Source organism: Suricata suricatta, chromosome 4 (assembly GCF_006229205.1).
Source record: "Suricata suricatta isolate VVHF042 chromosome 4, meerkat_22Aug2017_6uvM2_HiC, whole genome shotgun sequence".
NCBI classification, from domain to species: domain Eukaryota; kingdom Metazoa; phylum Chordata; class Mammalia; order Carnivora; family Herpestidae; genus Suricata; species Suricata suricatta.
The window spans coordinates 160,917,047-160,933,065 of NC_043703.1; the positions used below are offsets into that span (position 1 = coordinate 160,917,047).

General features: G+C 53.8%; 1 long non-coding RNA gene across 1 annotated transcript; it reads right to left on the reverse strand.

Annotated features, from left to right (window-relative positions):
* Positions 1 to 4,646: 4,646 nt before the first annotated feature.
* LOC115289223 lies at positions 4,647 to 12,207 on the reverse strand. The gene is made up of 2 exons (XR_003907482.1): positions 12,008 to 12,207; positions 4,647 to 5,382 (listed from the first exon to the last, which is right to left on the reverse strand). It is a non-coding gene; the product is annotated as an uncharacterized LOC115289223 (long non-coding RNA).
* Between the last annotated feature and the right edge of the window lie 3,812 nt (positions 12,208 to 16,019).

A 16,019-nucleotide genomic window follows, 5' to 3' on the forward strand; every position in this document is an offset into this window, starting at 1 on the left:
TCTTGCCTTCACCAGACTTTTTGTTTTGTTTTGTTTTTTTTATGTCTTTATTTTATTTTGAGAGAGACAGAGACAGAGACAGAGACAGAGGCAGAGAGTGAGCCAGGGAAGGGCAGAAAGGGAGGGAGACACAGAATCTGAAGCAGGTTCCAGGCTCCGAGCTGTCTGCACAGAGTCCAACGCAGGGCTCGAACCCACTGACTGTGAGATCATGACCTGAGCTGAAGCCAGAAGCCTGATGCTTGACCGACTGAGCCACCCAGGTGCCCCTTCCCCAGACTTTTAAAGTAGTATAAACGCCTCTGCTCCAAGGAACAAACCACCCTTGATCTGGAGGAGGAGAATGACACGTCATGTGCTGAGCCGCTCCAGCCCGGAAGGTGGCACGAGACACAGGGTCCCAGTGCGGTGGCGGGGTGGGGAGGGAGCCACACACGGCCTGCAGGGAGATAGGCTGGGCAGGGGCCGCCGGCCCTTCTCACGGGAGGGGAACGACGTCCACAGAGGACATGCACAGAGACACCGGCTGAGGTCTCCACATTCCGTGTGTGGCACTCACTCCTCAACACCAGAGGGGGGTCCCACTGGGACCCGCACGCCACAGAGCAGGGCTGGAGCTCAGAAGCTCCAGAGCCAAAGCAGAGTGCCCATCCCTCTGGGTCTTGGAGACAGGCTGGTGACTTCAAGGTGGGAGCACTGTTTGAATAGGGCCCTGACCTGACGCTTCCTAAGGATCTAGGAAAGTAGGGAGGTGGGGTGGAGAGAGGGGGCAGGGCCACACTCCTGGCAGCTGCACCAGGGGTGCTTGTGCGCGGAGCCCCCAAAGCGCTGGCCGTAACGTGGTCTGGTTCAGGTGCAAGGTGGGTAGCGTGCCGGGCAGGTGCTCTTAGCCTCTGCCTCACCTCCGCATCTCTTCCTGTTAGGTTTCTAGGCTTTTGTGGAGAAGGAGGTGAGGGTTTTGTGGGGTGGGGACAGAGGGAGTGAGGTGTGACCTGCTGGTCCTTGCTTTCTCTTCGGGAAAGTCAGTCCGGACAAGGTCACGGTTGCAGGTCCCTGTGCATGGCCCCTTCAGCTCTCACGGAGAGGCGGGGAAGAACTCTCTGGACTGGCATGTCCACTTGGGCTGGGCTGGGCAGTGCTGGCTTATGGAGATCCCCGAGCAGGCTGAGGGGACACAGGGGCCCTCCCACGCTGCGCCCCAAGCTGCGGGCCTCTCTCCAGTCCCCCACGCTTAGCTCCTGCCTCTGTGGCGGCCTGGGGCCTCAACCGTGTTCCTCCTCACAGTGCTTCTCACAGAATTTTCTTTCTTGCTGGGCAAGGCCACCCCAACGGAAGCCTGAGAACCACCATGGGCTGGTGTCTTGTGTCTTTGCATTTCCAGTGTTCAAGTGTTAGGACTGACGTCCTCTGCTTTGTCACTGCCGTGCTTGGTGCACCCGGTGATTGCAGAAGCTTTTCTGTAAAACAGGTAATCTTCAGAGGAAATGTTTCTTTTCATGTTTATTTATTTTGAGAAAGACAGAGACAGAGACAGAGACAGTATGATTGGGGGAGGGACAGAGAGAGAGAGACACATGGAATCTGAAGCAGCTCCAGGCTCTGAGCTGCCAGCCCAGAGAGTGACCCAAGACTCAGACCCACAAACTGTGAGATCATGACCTGAGCCGAGGTCAGACCCTCAGCCGACGGAGCCCCATTCAGAGGAAACACTTATAACTCGCTGTCTTAAATTTCTTCTCCGAAGACGTTCTGTTCCTTTTGTGGTTTATGCCGCCATGTCAGTTGGTCCCTTTCGACATGTCTGAGTCCATCCTGTGAGTTTTCCCATTCATTTGGTGTCTCTCTTTATCTTCTCATTCTCTCCCTGGGTCAGGTTCACACCACAGCCCTGGAGGAAAGACCTCCTTCCCCTCCCATCCTACTGGACATTGTTCACAGGGAGTGAGAGAACTCCCACGGCAGAAACTTGGGGAGCCGGGGGGGCACACAGAATTGGGGGGCTTTACGGAGGGTGGACAGAGCCTGGCGTCCGCAGCGGGGTCTCTATGGCTTGCCACTCTATGCGTGCAACTCCACACACAGGATTCAAGTTCACTGTCTTGCTGTGTAAAGCCAGAAACAAGTCTGTGGCTCTGAGTCGAAGCAAGGGCAGAACGAGGGGGTGGCCCCCGAGCCCCACACGGAGATCACCCGCCCCAGCAGCCACCAGAACGAGACAGTCCCTCCCTCCCTCCTCACTGGGGCTCATTCTTCGTCATCGTTGTCCTTCTGTCCCGAGCTTCTCCTTCTGTATATCTGAGGAGTAATGACTGTCACCTCCTCCAAATACAAAACCGGGCAGTGAGTTCTTACACTGGATATTCTGATTTCTTACACTTGTTCAATCCTGGACAATTTGCAAATCACCTTCCTTTTGCTTGCTCATGTAACCATCCATTCAACGGTGCATTATGTTTGGCTCCCACCTTCTTGTTAATCTGGCAACTTCTTTCGAGTCAGTGTGAGGACGGTCCCTTCACAAGCCCCCAGCGGGTCGCACAGCAGGCCTGGCCCCGGGGATCCAGGCCCTTCGTCCACTGGTCCTGTGTCTCAGCAGGTTTGAAGACTCCGGTTAGCGACAGAGATCGTCCTGGTCGGGAAAGGGGAGAAGGCGAGTGCCCCGGAAAAGCCTGGGTTCCCTTCAGTAGAGTGATTTACAGTGGGATTCCTGAGTGATATTTGTGAAATGCTTTACCCCATGGGGATTCCTTCTGATACGCAGGAAAAAAAGTACCACCAATCATTTTGTTTTATGGAAAGACATGAACTCACCGTCATGCGGCCTGCGTGAATACAGGAAGCTGAACTTTTATTGAAATGTTACCCCCGCATGCCAGAGACCAGCAAGACCAGGGGCCAGTCTGTCCACGGCTCTCCAGAAAGACAGCGGGGGAACACCTGGCTGGGTCAGCGGTGGAGGAGGCGGATCTCAGGCTGTTTGTGGGCAGGCCGTGCAAATGCCCGGGTGCAGAGGGTCGGGACGCTGGGCTACCAGCCAGCACCTGTCTGCCATCAGATCAGGGCGGCCACGCCCGCTGGTCACCCGGGAAGCACAGAGAGATGAAAGCAGGTCAGGGTTGAGGGCCCAGCGCTGCCAGAGGCGTTCGAGAGTCAGATCAAGGCGGGAGCAAGGCTCCTCTCGGTCGGGCCTGACCCGCAGAAGTGGCCGTCACTGCGCACAGGCCAGCTGGTGGGAGGGCACCGGGATCTGGGACAGTCCGCTCCCGCGTGCGGTCGAAGCACACGATGTACTTGGCCCTGATCTGCGGAAGTCAGGGACGGCCCAGGGAGCCCAGACCGCACCGGACTCCCCCTCCGGGAGCACCTCGAAACGCCAGCCGACAGCAGGCACCTGAGCATCGGGGACCTTTCCTGCTCCAGTCCCGGGCGCCGCGCTGGCCGTTTCTCTGACGGCCGCGCCTGGAGAGACGCCGAGCTCGGCTTTGGGCGGAGTCACAGAGCGGTGCACGCCTGGGAGAGCGACAGAGGGTGACTGGCCAAAGGTCCTTGCTGGATCCGACACGCGGGCTGTGCACCCGGGCTTCTCGCACGAGTGCCGCGTGCACCTGGCTCCTTCCACGTGCAGACTCACTAGCACGAACTGGGGCCCCGGGGGTAGGACGGTGGTCCCTACGGAGCTGTTGCCCGGCAGGACTCGGTCCAGTGCCTGGGGCACGTGGGACAGGCGGGCTTCACAGGGGACACGTTCAAGATGAGAAGGAGCAGGGAGCGAAAGCTGTCCCCACAGAGGGGAGCGCGGGGCCAGGGCTCTGTGGTAGAAGTGCAGTGTGTGCGTGTGTGCGCGTGTGCCTGTGCATGCATGTGTGCGCGTGTGTGCATGTGTCTGTTCGTGTGCATGTGTATGTGCATGCATGTGTGTGTGTGCATGTGTGTGTGCGCACGCAGGCCAGGGGCCAGACAGCTCTCCTCCCTGGCCCCGGTGTCTTGAGGCCAAGGTGTAAAGACGGGCAGACAGAAGGGTCCTGTGAACTAAGCGGGTCAAGGCCTCAGGATGTCTGGGAGGACACAGGCCTGCTGCAGGAACTTTCTGGTAAGTGACCTCCGGTGCAAGGGCTCAGGTTGCCTGGAACCTGCCTCCTCTCCCTTGACCCACCCACCTATGAGGCTGAGCTCAGGTCAGGCCCCCCCCCCCCCCCAGCGCCTTGGGCTGTAAGGACCCCGAAGGTTCTGGCCTGTGGTCAACTGGGTATGTGTTGGAGCCGGGGTCACACTTGGCTGTGCCCTTCATAGCCCTCTGTGGGGCCTCTTCAGACGGGTGACTGTCCTCTCCAGCCTGTGTCCTTCCTTCTGATGTCACTTCTCTATCAGCTGGGGAGTGTCACCTCCGAGAACACGCTCAACACACATGGTGGACAGTCACACACACAGACACACATGCCACATACACCCCAAACCACACACACACGTCACACCACATACATTACACCACACGTAGACCACACCGCACCCCTCCCCCCAAACCACACAGGCATCATACACCTGTACCACACACACACAGGACACAAGAAGGGAGCTCCCAAGGACTGAGTGCCTTTTATGGCCATGCCCTTGGGCCATATCTTATCCCAATTAATTTTTGCAAGCAATGTCGAGAGGCATTTATTCAAGAGGGGACTGAAACTCAGAAAGGTACAGTGCCTTGCTCGGACTACACAGCCACTGCCTGCTGTCATGCGGGTCGCTGATGCCAGGCTGGCCGGCAGCCAAAGGCAGACATCTGCTTCCACAGAGGGGAAGAGCGGGCGCGGGAGGGTCGCCGGCAGGGCTGGGCCCCCAGCAGCTGTGCCCAGGCTCTGGGGCCTCCTGCAGAGCCAGCCTGCGCCCGGTTCTGAGCACCGCTGCCGCCGGACAGCGGCCACCAGGCGTTTGCAGCAGAAAGAGCTGGTCCCAGGGCTGCGGTCCAGAATGCGAAGCAACACCACCCGCAGCTGCCCCTTTCGTGAACCCCAGGGAATACGTGCTCCGTGTGCCACCGTTGGTCACAGCGCAGGACATGCGGCTGGGGGGACCCAATGGCTCCGGTGTCTGTCCATCTTGTCCGTCTCGTCTCTTCCCCAAGGAGGGGGCAGCCCCGCGGTCTTGCACAGGCTGTCTCCCCAAGGAGCGGGGTCCGGGATCTCTCCCGTGACGTCTGGAGGGTCCGGGTCAGGACCGGGACAGGGATCAGGCGAGGGACCAGCCAGCCGAGCGCAGGGACAGCAGTGGGCGATGCCGTACACACGACCTTCAGCAAGTCCTTGATTACCCAGGGCCTCAGCTTCCTGGGTCCCAAATGAGGGCGTTCACGTCTAGCTCATCGTCAGGATCATCGCGAGGAGGAACCTGAGATTAGGCACAGCGTGAGGAGAGATGCCAGGGAAAAGCTGTGCTGTCTGGGGAACAGCAGGTTTACTACGTATTGGAAATACGGACGGACCCCTCCCTCCACCCACAACGGAGCCCCAAGCCCTCAGACCCTTCCCTTCCTGGTTTGGCCACTTGCTTCCTCTCCCTTTGCAATGAGGATGCGCCAGAGGACAAAGGACGGACTGAAACTCTCCGTACATTTGTTCCAATCACGCTGCTTTTTACATAGGCCACATCCGGGTAAGGCTGTAACCTCCGTAGTCCTCAGCCAATGAGGAACTGGGGGCGGGGCTTGCGAGCTAGGAGATAAATTGTCTGCTGAAATCACCCCACTGCTGACCGTGGGTCAGACACCTGCTCGTACAAGAGCCTTGGTTAAAGTCTCGCTTCCCCGTGCTCTGAGTCCCCGTGTCCCTCATGGGATTGGGGCAGCGACTTCTTTCTCACAATAGAAAGTCCCTATACAGTGGGGTTTCTGTTCCCTCGACCTGGGGTCCCCTTCTTCACAGCCTCTGCTTTTAGCTTGGACACCACTCTCTCCGATGGGCTTTCTAGCTCCCGTCCTCCCGTTGAGGGGCGTGAGTCAGTCAGGGAGGCTTTTGGCCACAGTGGTGGAAGCGACAGAAAAGAACAAGTTGAGGTCAGTTCTGCTACGACAGGATACAAGGACTCCTAAAACTTGTCAAACTCTACAAGATTGCACAGTTAATCACTTAGGGGGAAAACGGAGCTAGGGGCACAGAACTGGGAATCATTATGTGTGACACAAAAAAAGCATAAGAACCTCATAAAAGCCGCCAGGCGGTTTTACACACAGACTGCATCGATCCTACAGTAAATACGGTAGTGTCATATCTCAGTTAACACCCAGAAAGGCCGGAGGTTTGCTTGAGGCCTGGTGCTAGAAGGTCCGCCTGTGAGCCGAGGGGAGCTGAGGAAGGAGGTGGATGTAGTGTGCAAGGGCAGGTGTAATGGGTGCAGCTCATAACACGCACTGGGAGGCGGGGAGGTGTGTGTGTGTGTGTGTGTGTGTGTGTGTGTGTGTGTGTGTGTGTGTGTGTGTTCCCAGGCTCCGATCGGTGGGGTCCAGTCTTTTATGTTGACCTTGTATGTCTGTGGGTGGAATCATTCATCCACAGATGCATTTACATAATTCTCAAGTTGGTTCCTCATATATGAACCACGCTGACACAAACGCATGTGTCACAACCAGCGTTGGCACAGAGCTGACCGCCCCCACGTGCACGGTGCCCTGATGCCCCCACTCCAGCGGGCGTGGACAGTATTCCTGAGGCAGAGTAGGAGCTCCCTAGGGCGAGGGTCCCTGGCAGTGCCTGTGGCCTCGCACATTTCCAGGGCCACGAGTGACTGCAGGCTACTTGTCCCCGGTCGAGTGCATTTGTAGACTTCCACCTAGTTTGACTTTGCTGGCCCTCCGAAGTGGATCAGTGCCTTCAAAGTATCTCTGCAAAAACCACGGATCGAGGTTAGTACTAACACTGCAAGCACAGGTGAGGCAAGAGGAGAAACCAGAGCGGCTGGATGCGCTGCCCTCAAGGAGAGCATCTGTCAGGACTGGAGGAAAATGACGGCAGCCTGACAGAATCTGATAGTAATGTGCACCGACTGCAAAATTAGGAAAAACTATTACAAATATAGATTTACATCCGCTCTTGTTAACTGTGACCCTCACCTTCTGCGTGCAGAGAGTGAACGCCTTGGAGTATGAATGAATGCAAGGAGAGATCTATCATAATTAGCAAGGCATTGAAAACTAAACCCAAATACGGAGACAGGCATTTATAACTCTTTTGGGAAGGCTAGCAATTTTATGCTGTGTAATCTCGTACCTTGCAAAATTCCCCTAAACTCAGTGATGGTGCTGGAGAAGCCTCTTCTGAATTTTATTTCTTAGTAAAAAAGAAAGAAAGAAAGAAAGAAAGAAAGAAGGAAATGAAAAAAGCCACACCAATTAATCAAATATTTTCCATCTCACTTTGGTGAAAATGGCTGAAAAAACATAGAGGAACTGATGCGGCACATCCATAGTGGTGCCCTCTGTCTTCAAATGCTTTTGGAAGATGCACATGGGTGTCATGGTGGACGGGGAGACACCAGTTCGTGAATAAAGCACTCAGTCTCGGAGGCCAGCTACAGTGTTGCATAAAAGTACAGATGTTTCTAATACGTTCAACCTCATGGTATTTGCTGAATACAGTTTCAATAATGGAACACACCAAGGACAACTTCTTCACGATCTAGGAAAGATGTGAGAACTCTATTCTGAATGGCAAACGATTCAATAACGAAGCCATATTTTGTAAAAAGAATACGTAACGGTGACCAGTGATGTTTTGCCTAATTACCAACGACAGCATAAATAAGGATTCTGAGACATTCATTTACAGTGTTATCCTCAGGAATGCAGACTTCACCATGTTGCAATACTTTTTAAAGACATGAGAAATAAATATGAAAATCTTTTGTAGGAAAGACATGTTTGTTGTTTATCACAGTGCCTAGTACTTGAATGGTCTGCCATACGTAAATATCTCTATATAATTGCTGAATGGAATTGAAATGCGGTACCCAAAGTTAGAAGGCGCAACTAATGAGTCACTTCAGTTTGGACCTATCATGCTTTGGTGACATATGTCTTTCCACTATGACAACGATTTAATATCAAAAATAAACTGAAACTTAGAACTTTATCATATCACGAAACAAAAAAAGAACAAATATTTCATCATATTTCTTTCACTAAAATATAATTATTAACATACTTCTTATGATAACACAGATTTTTGTTTCTAAATTAAAATCAATTTTAGTTTATTTTATTTAATGTTTTTATTTATTCTTGAGAGAGAGGGAGACAGCAGCGTGAGCAGGGGAGGGTCAGAGAGAGAAGGAAACACAGAATCTGAGGCAGCTCCAGGCTCTGAGTTGTGAGCACAGAGCCAGATGTGGGGCTCGAACCCACAAACCGTGAGATCATGACCTGAGCCAAAGTCGGACACTTAACTGACTGAGCCATCCAGGTGCCCCTAAAATCAATTTTAAACATTATTTACTTTTCTTATCTCATCCTTCAAAGTGTTAATTTTTGCCTTGGTTCTATAACGTACACATCTTCAGTAGTTGTGTGTATATAGTGAATGAATACATAACTGTGACAGGTATTTTTTATTTTCTCAGCCTGTTTCAGGAAATGGGCAGGTGGTCAGAGAAAACAAAATTGGACAATGCTATTCTAGACCTGAAATTGGAGCCGCCACACGACCCTGACAAGGGCCGAGAAAGATGGAGAGATGGCAGACCCGGGAAGAGCAAAACCCTCCAGGACCTCAGACGATCTCACCACTAATGACCAACGTCAGAACGCACACACCTGTAACGACTGTGACTCCAGGTGTGCTTCCCCCAACCATGCAAGAGAATATTATTTCTCTGGAGGAGAAAATAATGTTTACACCACCTCAAATTCTGACCACCAGAATTGGTCAATAAAACCTTCCCTATTATTTTTGTATTTTTATTCAAAATTCATTAAAATTTCTTTTAACATTATTTATTTTTGAGAGAGAGAAACTGAGCACGATCAGGGAGGGGCAGAGAGAGAAGGAGACAGAATGTGAAGCAGGCTCCAGACTCTGAGCTGTCAGCACAGAGCCGGACGCGGGGCTCGAACTCATAAGCCATGAGATCATGACCTGAGCCGAAGTCGGATGCTTAACTGCCTGAGCCAGCCAGGTGCCCTCAATTCATTTTAATATTACATTCTTGGTATGTATGCCCGACAGATTGTTGGTGCTCAATAAACAGTAGCTATTACTGGACAAGTTATTGTTATAGAGAACCACTGATTCACAATCTGTGGTTTCTCTCAACTCTGAAAAATTCTGTGACATGGTGCCAGGATGATGATCACGTACTGTTGGATTACGGTTTTCAACCCACCAAGGTCCTGATAATCCAAGAGCACAGAGACTAGAGCAATGCCTTTCTCTCAGTTGCTTTGGTACTAAGATACCCAACATAGTAGACACTCAGTATGACCGCGTTGTCTGAGAAAAGATATTCTAGGTTATATCTCATGCAATTACTCATAGTTAGTTGATGATTTTTCGGCCATAAAATAGCAATTTCACATGGTTTAGCCTAGTGATTTTCAGTGCTCGCTAAATAACCTTTTCTGAAATAACTCACTTAGAGGAGAGTTTTAAGGGTTCCAGTAAGTGATTAGTTGGAAACTTCTTGGAAAAAAAATGATACTATAAATTTTTCCTTCCAGCACAATCTCTTTTTTTATAGATGAGGGGAAAAAAATTCACAGACATTGTGATTGCTCACATTGATTTGGAGAGATAGGCCAGAGATGAAGTTCGAGTATGGATGCAAAGATTTTTGCCTTTGTACTTTCTGCCTCAAGATTCAGGCATTTCTGGGGGTGCCTGGGTGGCTCCATCGGTTGAGCATCCAAATCTTGATTTCGGCTCAGGTCATGATCTCACGGTTTGTGAGATCGAGCCCTGCATTGGGCTCTAAGCTGAGACTGTGGAGCCTCCTTGGGATTCTCTCTCCTCTCTCTGCCCCTCCCCTACACACCTGCTCTTTCTCTCTGTCTCTCTCAAAATAAATGAAAATTTTAAAAAAAGATTCAAGCATTTCTGATTTGAGAACTAACCTATTCACCAATAAGGATTTTAAAAAACTGTTTAATGTTTTATTTTTGATACAGAGAGAGACACAGCATGAGAGGGGGAGGGTCAGAGAAAGAGGGAGACACAGAATCTGAAGCAGGCTCCAGGCTCTGAGCTGTCAGCACAGAGACCGACATGGGGCTCGAACCCACGAACGTGAGATCATGACCTGAGTGGAAGCCGGAGGCTCAACCGACTGAGCCACCCAGGCGCCCCCCAATTTTTTAATGTTTTATTTATTTTTGCCAATAAGGATTTTTAAACATCCACCATGAGGCTAAGGAGGTTGGGGGATGCTAACTAAGGAAAATGCATAAGGAGACCCAACCATAGAACATGGGTGCCCAGCGCACGACTGTGGGTCATGGACGCGAGGGAGGCATGCCAGGAAGAGGTCTTGGGAGCAGAAACGAGGACCCGAGGGGACAAGGACCAATGTCACAGAGGCAGAGCATGAAGGATGGCTTCATCATGAAACCTCTCATTTCCAGTGATTCAGTCATGTAAGTCCGGACCGCTTTCTCCATGCATTTTATTGCGCAGACGGGACACCGACACCCCCACAGTAAAGCGACCTGTCCCAAGTCATCAACCAGGCACGGTCCACGTTTGGGCAAGATTTCTTTTTTTACCTATCAGGTGTGGACTCCAAGTCAATGGTACCTCTGCCACTTCTTCCTGTTGGGGAGAAGGTGCACTCCCTCCCGCCCCCAAGATGTGTAGACCTTTTGCGTTGGATTGTGGGTTATATCATGAATCAATTAAGCCATTAAGTAAATGTATTTCATTTTAGTTTCCCCCGGAATATGTCATCACCAATACAGCTCTTGGTGGAGGTGGGGGAGGGCGGGGGGGGGGGCAGGGGGAAGAAAGAGAAACAAAACAAAAGAAACCATTCCTCAGTTCTGCGCGCACTGCCTTTTATGGGCATTCTCAGATTTCCTCATCAAGGTGGCTCTGAATCAGGACCAGGCCTTCTTTCATGTGGATAACAATTTAAAGATGTGATATTGGGGGCCAGCCGTTCCTAAGGGCTGGTTTTCTGTGCCTTCCTGGACGCGGAGCGAAGGCAGGGAGTACCGGGCGCGACCACTGGGGGGCACTGTGGCTCCATGGAGGGCTGCCAAGGGCTCCCCAAGGACCCGCCAAGCTGAGCACAAAAGGTGGCATTTCCAAGGTGTGCACAGCGAATTTCTTGATGAATTTACCTCCTCTGTGAAATTCTCCCTTTGAGGCGTCCCCCCACCCCCCACCCCACTCGCACCTCGCCGGAGGTTGCTTTCTGACTGCGGGTGTCCGGGCAGAGCACGCGGGGGCGGCGTGGGGCGGGGCAGCATCCCGCCCCCCCAGCCCCCCAAGAACGCAACTTCAAGTCACAGGGACGGCAGTCCTGACGACATCACTTAGAAGATTAAAAATAAATTGAAGCACATGTCACTTCAAAGGGAGCCCGAAAAGGACATCGGCACGATTTGATGCATTAATGAGAAAGAGCTGCGGGCTCTTGATTCGAACTGGATGGAAAGAGATAAGATTTTCAAGCGTGTAAGCTGCTAGTATTTCCAAAGGAATGGTTCGATTTTACGATTCAAAAAATAAGCGCGTCCCTTCCCCCATCTCTGCACTTGAAACCTCCTGGCTGCGCCTCGGCTGTGCGCCCCCCTCCGCGGGGCTGGAGGCCGCCCCTGGAGGCTGTGCGCCCCCCCGCGGGGCTGGAGGCCGCCCCAGGAATGAAAGGGGCCGGAGGGCTGGCTGCGGTGGGCGGGGTGTGGGGCCAGGCACCCGGTTTCCCCAGGCCCGATCAGGGCGCGTCTGCAGGCCCGGCAGCCCCCTCCGGGCCAGGCCATCTGTGCTGCCTGGGCCGCCTCCCCCTGGGTGGCCTCCATCTGCAAACTCACCTAAGCGCCATCCACCTCCGGCTGGTCTTTTGTTTCAAAGCCCTTCCCCAGCAGACGCAGCCCCTCTCCCAGCCTGAAACCCCACGGCTTCCAGCAGCCACTTCCTGGCTAATGGGGACGGAGCCTAATCATTCTCGTTTCTCATGCCTAGTCAGGAGGCCTGGGCGCAGAGAGTCAGGGCAGCTCTCGGGGAGTGCAGCGTGGGCAGATGTCCTCATGAAAAATTTACAAGGAATAATCAGAGACTCTCGCTCTTCCCCCTGCGGGCAAATCCCCCCCCCGCCCCACCCCCACCCCGGGGCTTGTTGCTCACGCCCCTGTAAGAATATTGGAAAATGCCCCCACCGTTTGGAAGAAAATCTGGCTCTGGGAGGCTAATGCATGGTGTTTGATGCGCTCGGCTGTCCTCCTGAGACTGGGTTGCAAATGTAGTTCAGGCGAAATTGATGAAGTATCAGTTAATCTGAGGCTGACAGTTTAGAGAGGTCACAGCTGTGAGGGCTGCCAGGGTCTCAGAGAGAACAGGGAACAGACGAAGAGTTAAAGAGACACACGGAGCCCGGTGGAAGGGAGGCATTCATCCATCTTGGGCGGGTCTCAAACCTTTGCAGTTGCCATATCTCGGCCCCCTCCCCCCGCCCCCATGAGGACCATCCCCCCCACCCCCCTGCAGAAGTCCAAACCACAGCCCTGACGTTCGTTCGTTGCTCCTTAGGAAGGAAGGCGAGGGGCTCCTGTTCCTAATTGAAACAGGCAGTTAGCTCGCCTAATGCAAATTTCCTTTTTTTTTAATTGGAACTCTGAGTCATGTCTGCCGGGTCCTGCATTTCCTGTTCCAGGAAGACTGGTCTAGGTAAACGGCGTGTCTGCACAGGGGGAGCCGTGACCGCTCAGAAGAAATGTTCTGGGCGCTGCGGGCTACCCTCTGGGAGGAGGTGAGAGCAGATAGAAATTCGCGTCTAACCCGAATTGTTTTCGACGTGAAGATCTAGGACTCCAGGACCCAGTGCTCCAACATGGAGCGCCGGGGCGGCGTGGCCACGATGGCCGTGTGCCTTCCAAGGTACCATGTGGCATTTAAGTCTCCAGCCACCGACCATCGGGCTTTATGGGGAATGAAGCAGCAAGGGTTTGGGCCTCCAACAGCGGACTTTCCCTGGGCTTCGGGGAAGGTCTCCTTGCCATCACCGTTTGCTTGCGGGAAAATAGGGCAAGAGGTGGTGATTGACTGAGTGATGTCACACCTGGTAGATCAGAGTTGGGATCTTAACCTGGTGTTTCACAGGCATCCGTGTCCCCCGTTTTTGTAATGACAAGAGAAGTGCTAGGCGGCAGTGGTGACAGCGACAGGGGTCACAGGCACCCAGCACTCACCAGGCACAGGCTGTGTGTCAGGACCGCGCTGACCCCCCCCCCCCCCCCCCCCCCCCCCCCCCCCGTCAACCTGGAGGATGACGTTTTCATCATTAGTGCGATTATTACCGTATTATCCCTTTTTAAACGAAAGGAAACTTGAGGTTTGGCAAGCGGTTAGCACAATGCATTCCCTTCTGTCCCTTGGGGACTGGGCACTTTTCTCTTCCCTGGGGGTGCTGGGAGGCTTTTTGGGGGGGCTTGTCAATGCAAAGGCTGAAAATTGACGATGAGGGATGAGGCCAGAGAGAGCACCACTGTGTGAAGTGATCGCACTACGTTTGTTAACGGAAGAAACAAGCACGTCCCCGAAGTTGCCGGGGCCACTGTACGCGGAACAGAAGCCTCTGCTGAGAGGAAGCACTTCCTCCGGAAACGGGAAGTGGCCGCCCCTTCGGAGGCCCCGTGGCCTTAGAGTCCGCGCACGCGCGGCAAGGGGGTGGGGCCGGCCGTGTGTGCTGCGCAGTGGGGGCGCCAAGCGGCGGTCCAGTCCTGCCTGGTCCTGCAGGTGTGAGATGTGCTGACCTGAGGTCCCGGATGAGGAGGCCCCGCCGGCTCCTCCCTGTGCACCGTGCCGCAGCCGCCTTTGGGGGGGGTGGGGGGACGTGCGCCTGCCGGTGCCGGTGCTCCAGGCCAGGCGGTCCAGGTGGTCCCTCGGTCTCCAGCCCGGCTGCGTCCACAGGGCTCCTGCCTGTGGCTCTGCCCAGGGGGCATCTGGGGGCGTCCTGCCGTCACCCACAGACAGACACACGGGCCGGACACACACAGCACATGTGCATCCACATAACACGTACCCGCACACACATGCACACACGGCACACGTGTACACACACACTACACATGCATCCACACAGCACACATGTAACACATGCGCAGCACACGTGCATCCACATAACACGTACACTCATACACATGCACACACAGCACACGTGCATCCACGTTACATGTACATGCACACAGCACACGTGTATACACACACACAGCACGCACAATACACATACACACATACCACACACACACACCATCCATCACAGGTACATACGCACTGCACATGTACCCACCACACAGTGCACACACACACACACGCACACACACATGCACACACACATCAGAGAGTTTCCCGCCTCACACCGTGGCAGGGCCGAGACTCAGAAGCCCGCCCAGAAGTTTGCAGTGAGACAAGGACCGGACCTGCTGCCCCGCGCGGAAAACGAGGGCACGAGAGGGCCCGGATCTCCCTGCCCAGAGCGCCAGGCGGCGCGGGATTCAGCCAGCTTCCTGCCCGGGGTCGCCCTGCCTGGGGGTGTCAGCCCTCCAGCTCCCTGCTCTCGGATTTCCCGTCTGTAGGCAAAGTGTCTGGACTCTGCAGACGTGTCAGTACCAACAGGCGGAGACGAACTGGAAGAGCAGGGGAGAAACAGACGGTAGGAGCGCGCTGCAGGGGGGGTGGTCCCTGGGCTCCCTCACCAGCGGGGAGGCGGACAGCACACACACCTCACTGAGGTCGGGGAGCCTTCACAGCCACACGCCTCTGCTGCCCACGCCGTGCGGGACATCCCTGTGCTCTTTAACCTTGACTCCTCAGCTACAGAGAAGGGAGAGTCTGTAAGTGACGTCTGAGAACGTGTGTGCAACAACTCATAGCCGTTGGCATGTTGTGTTCTTATTTCTGACTCTGTAACAAACCCGTCAGTGCAGCTCCCCGGGCAGTGACCGGTCCCCAGGGGACAGAGAACAGGGCAGTGACGGTCCCCCGGACACGCAGAACTGGCCTTCATGAGGCTGTGAGAAGCTCGCACCCCCTCCTGGTCACGGAGAAGCTCTGCACACAGGTGATTCCTGCCGATGGTGGGGAAGCCACTTGACCTTGGCCGGGTGTGGTCTTTCCAAGGAAGATGAGAGAGAGAGGGAGAGAGAGAGGTTTTTCTGTGCGCCTCTGTCACATGGGAGGGCTTTGGGGAAGCCTGTAACCCAGGTTGTTCCCCAGAGCAGCGGCACTGGGGAGGAAGCATGCACGAGATGTTCCTAGAGGGTCGTGTTGCCTTTCTCCAGCCTGAGTTGATTCGGGGATGGGGCGGGGGGCGGTGCTGTACTCTCACGAGTGTACACAGTCCACACTGCTTGCCATGCCGGTTAGAAACAATATCCAGTAGCTCCTGGGTTAAGCCTCAGTTGGTTAAGCATCTGACTCTTGATTTTGGCTCAGGTCCCGATCTCACCATTAGGGAGTTTGAGCCCTGCGTCGGGCTCTGTGCTGACAGCATGGAGCCTGCTTGGGATTCTCTCTTTCCCTCTCTCTCAGTTCCGCTCCCCCTCGTTCTCTTTCTCTCTCAAAATAAATGTAAAAAAAAAAAGAAACAATGTCCATTAATGGTAGAGTATTCTTTGGATCAATTCGAAGAGTTCCTAACTTTCAGAAACCTTAACTAGGTTGTTGTTTTAATTCAAAAAAAGGGAAAAAATGGAAGACCACGAAGCAATTCCTAATGATGTACAATTAGTATTAGTATGAGAATTGCATGCATCTACTATGGCGATCCAGTGCGGGCCTGGGCGCAGCAGCGCACTGACAAGTTGTGAGAAGTGCAGATTCCAGGCC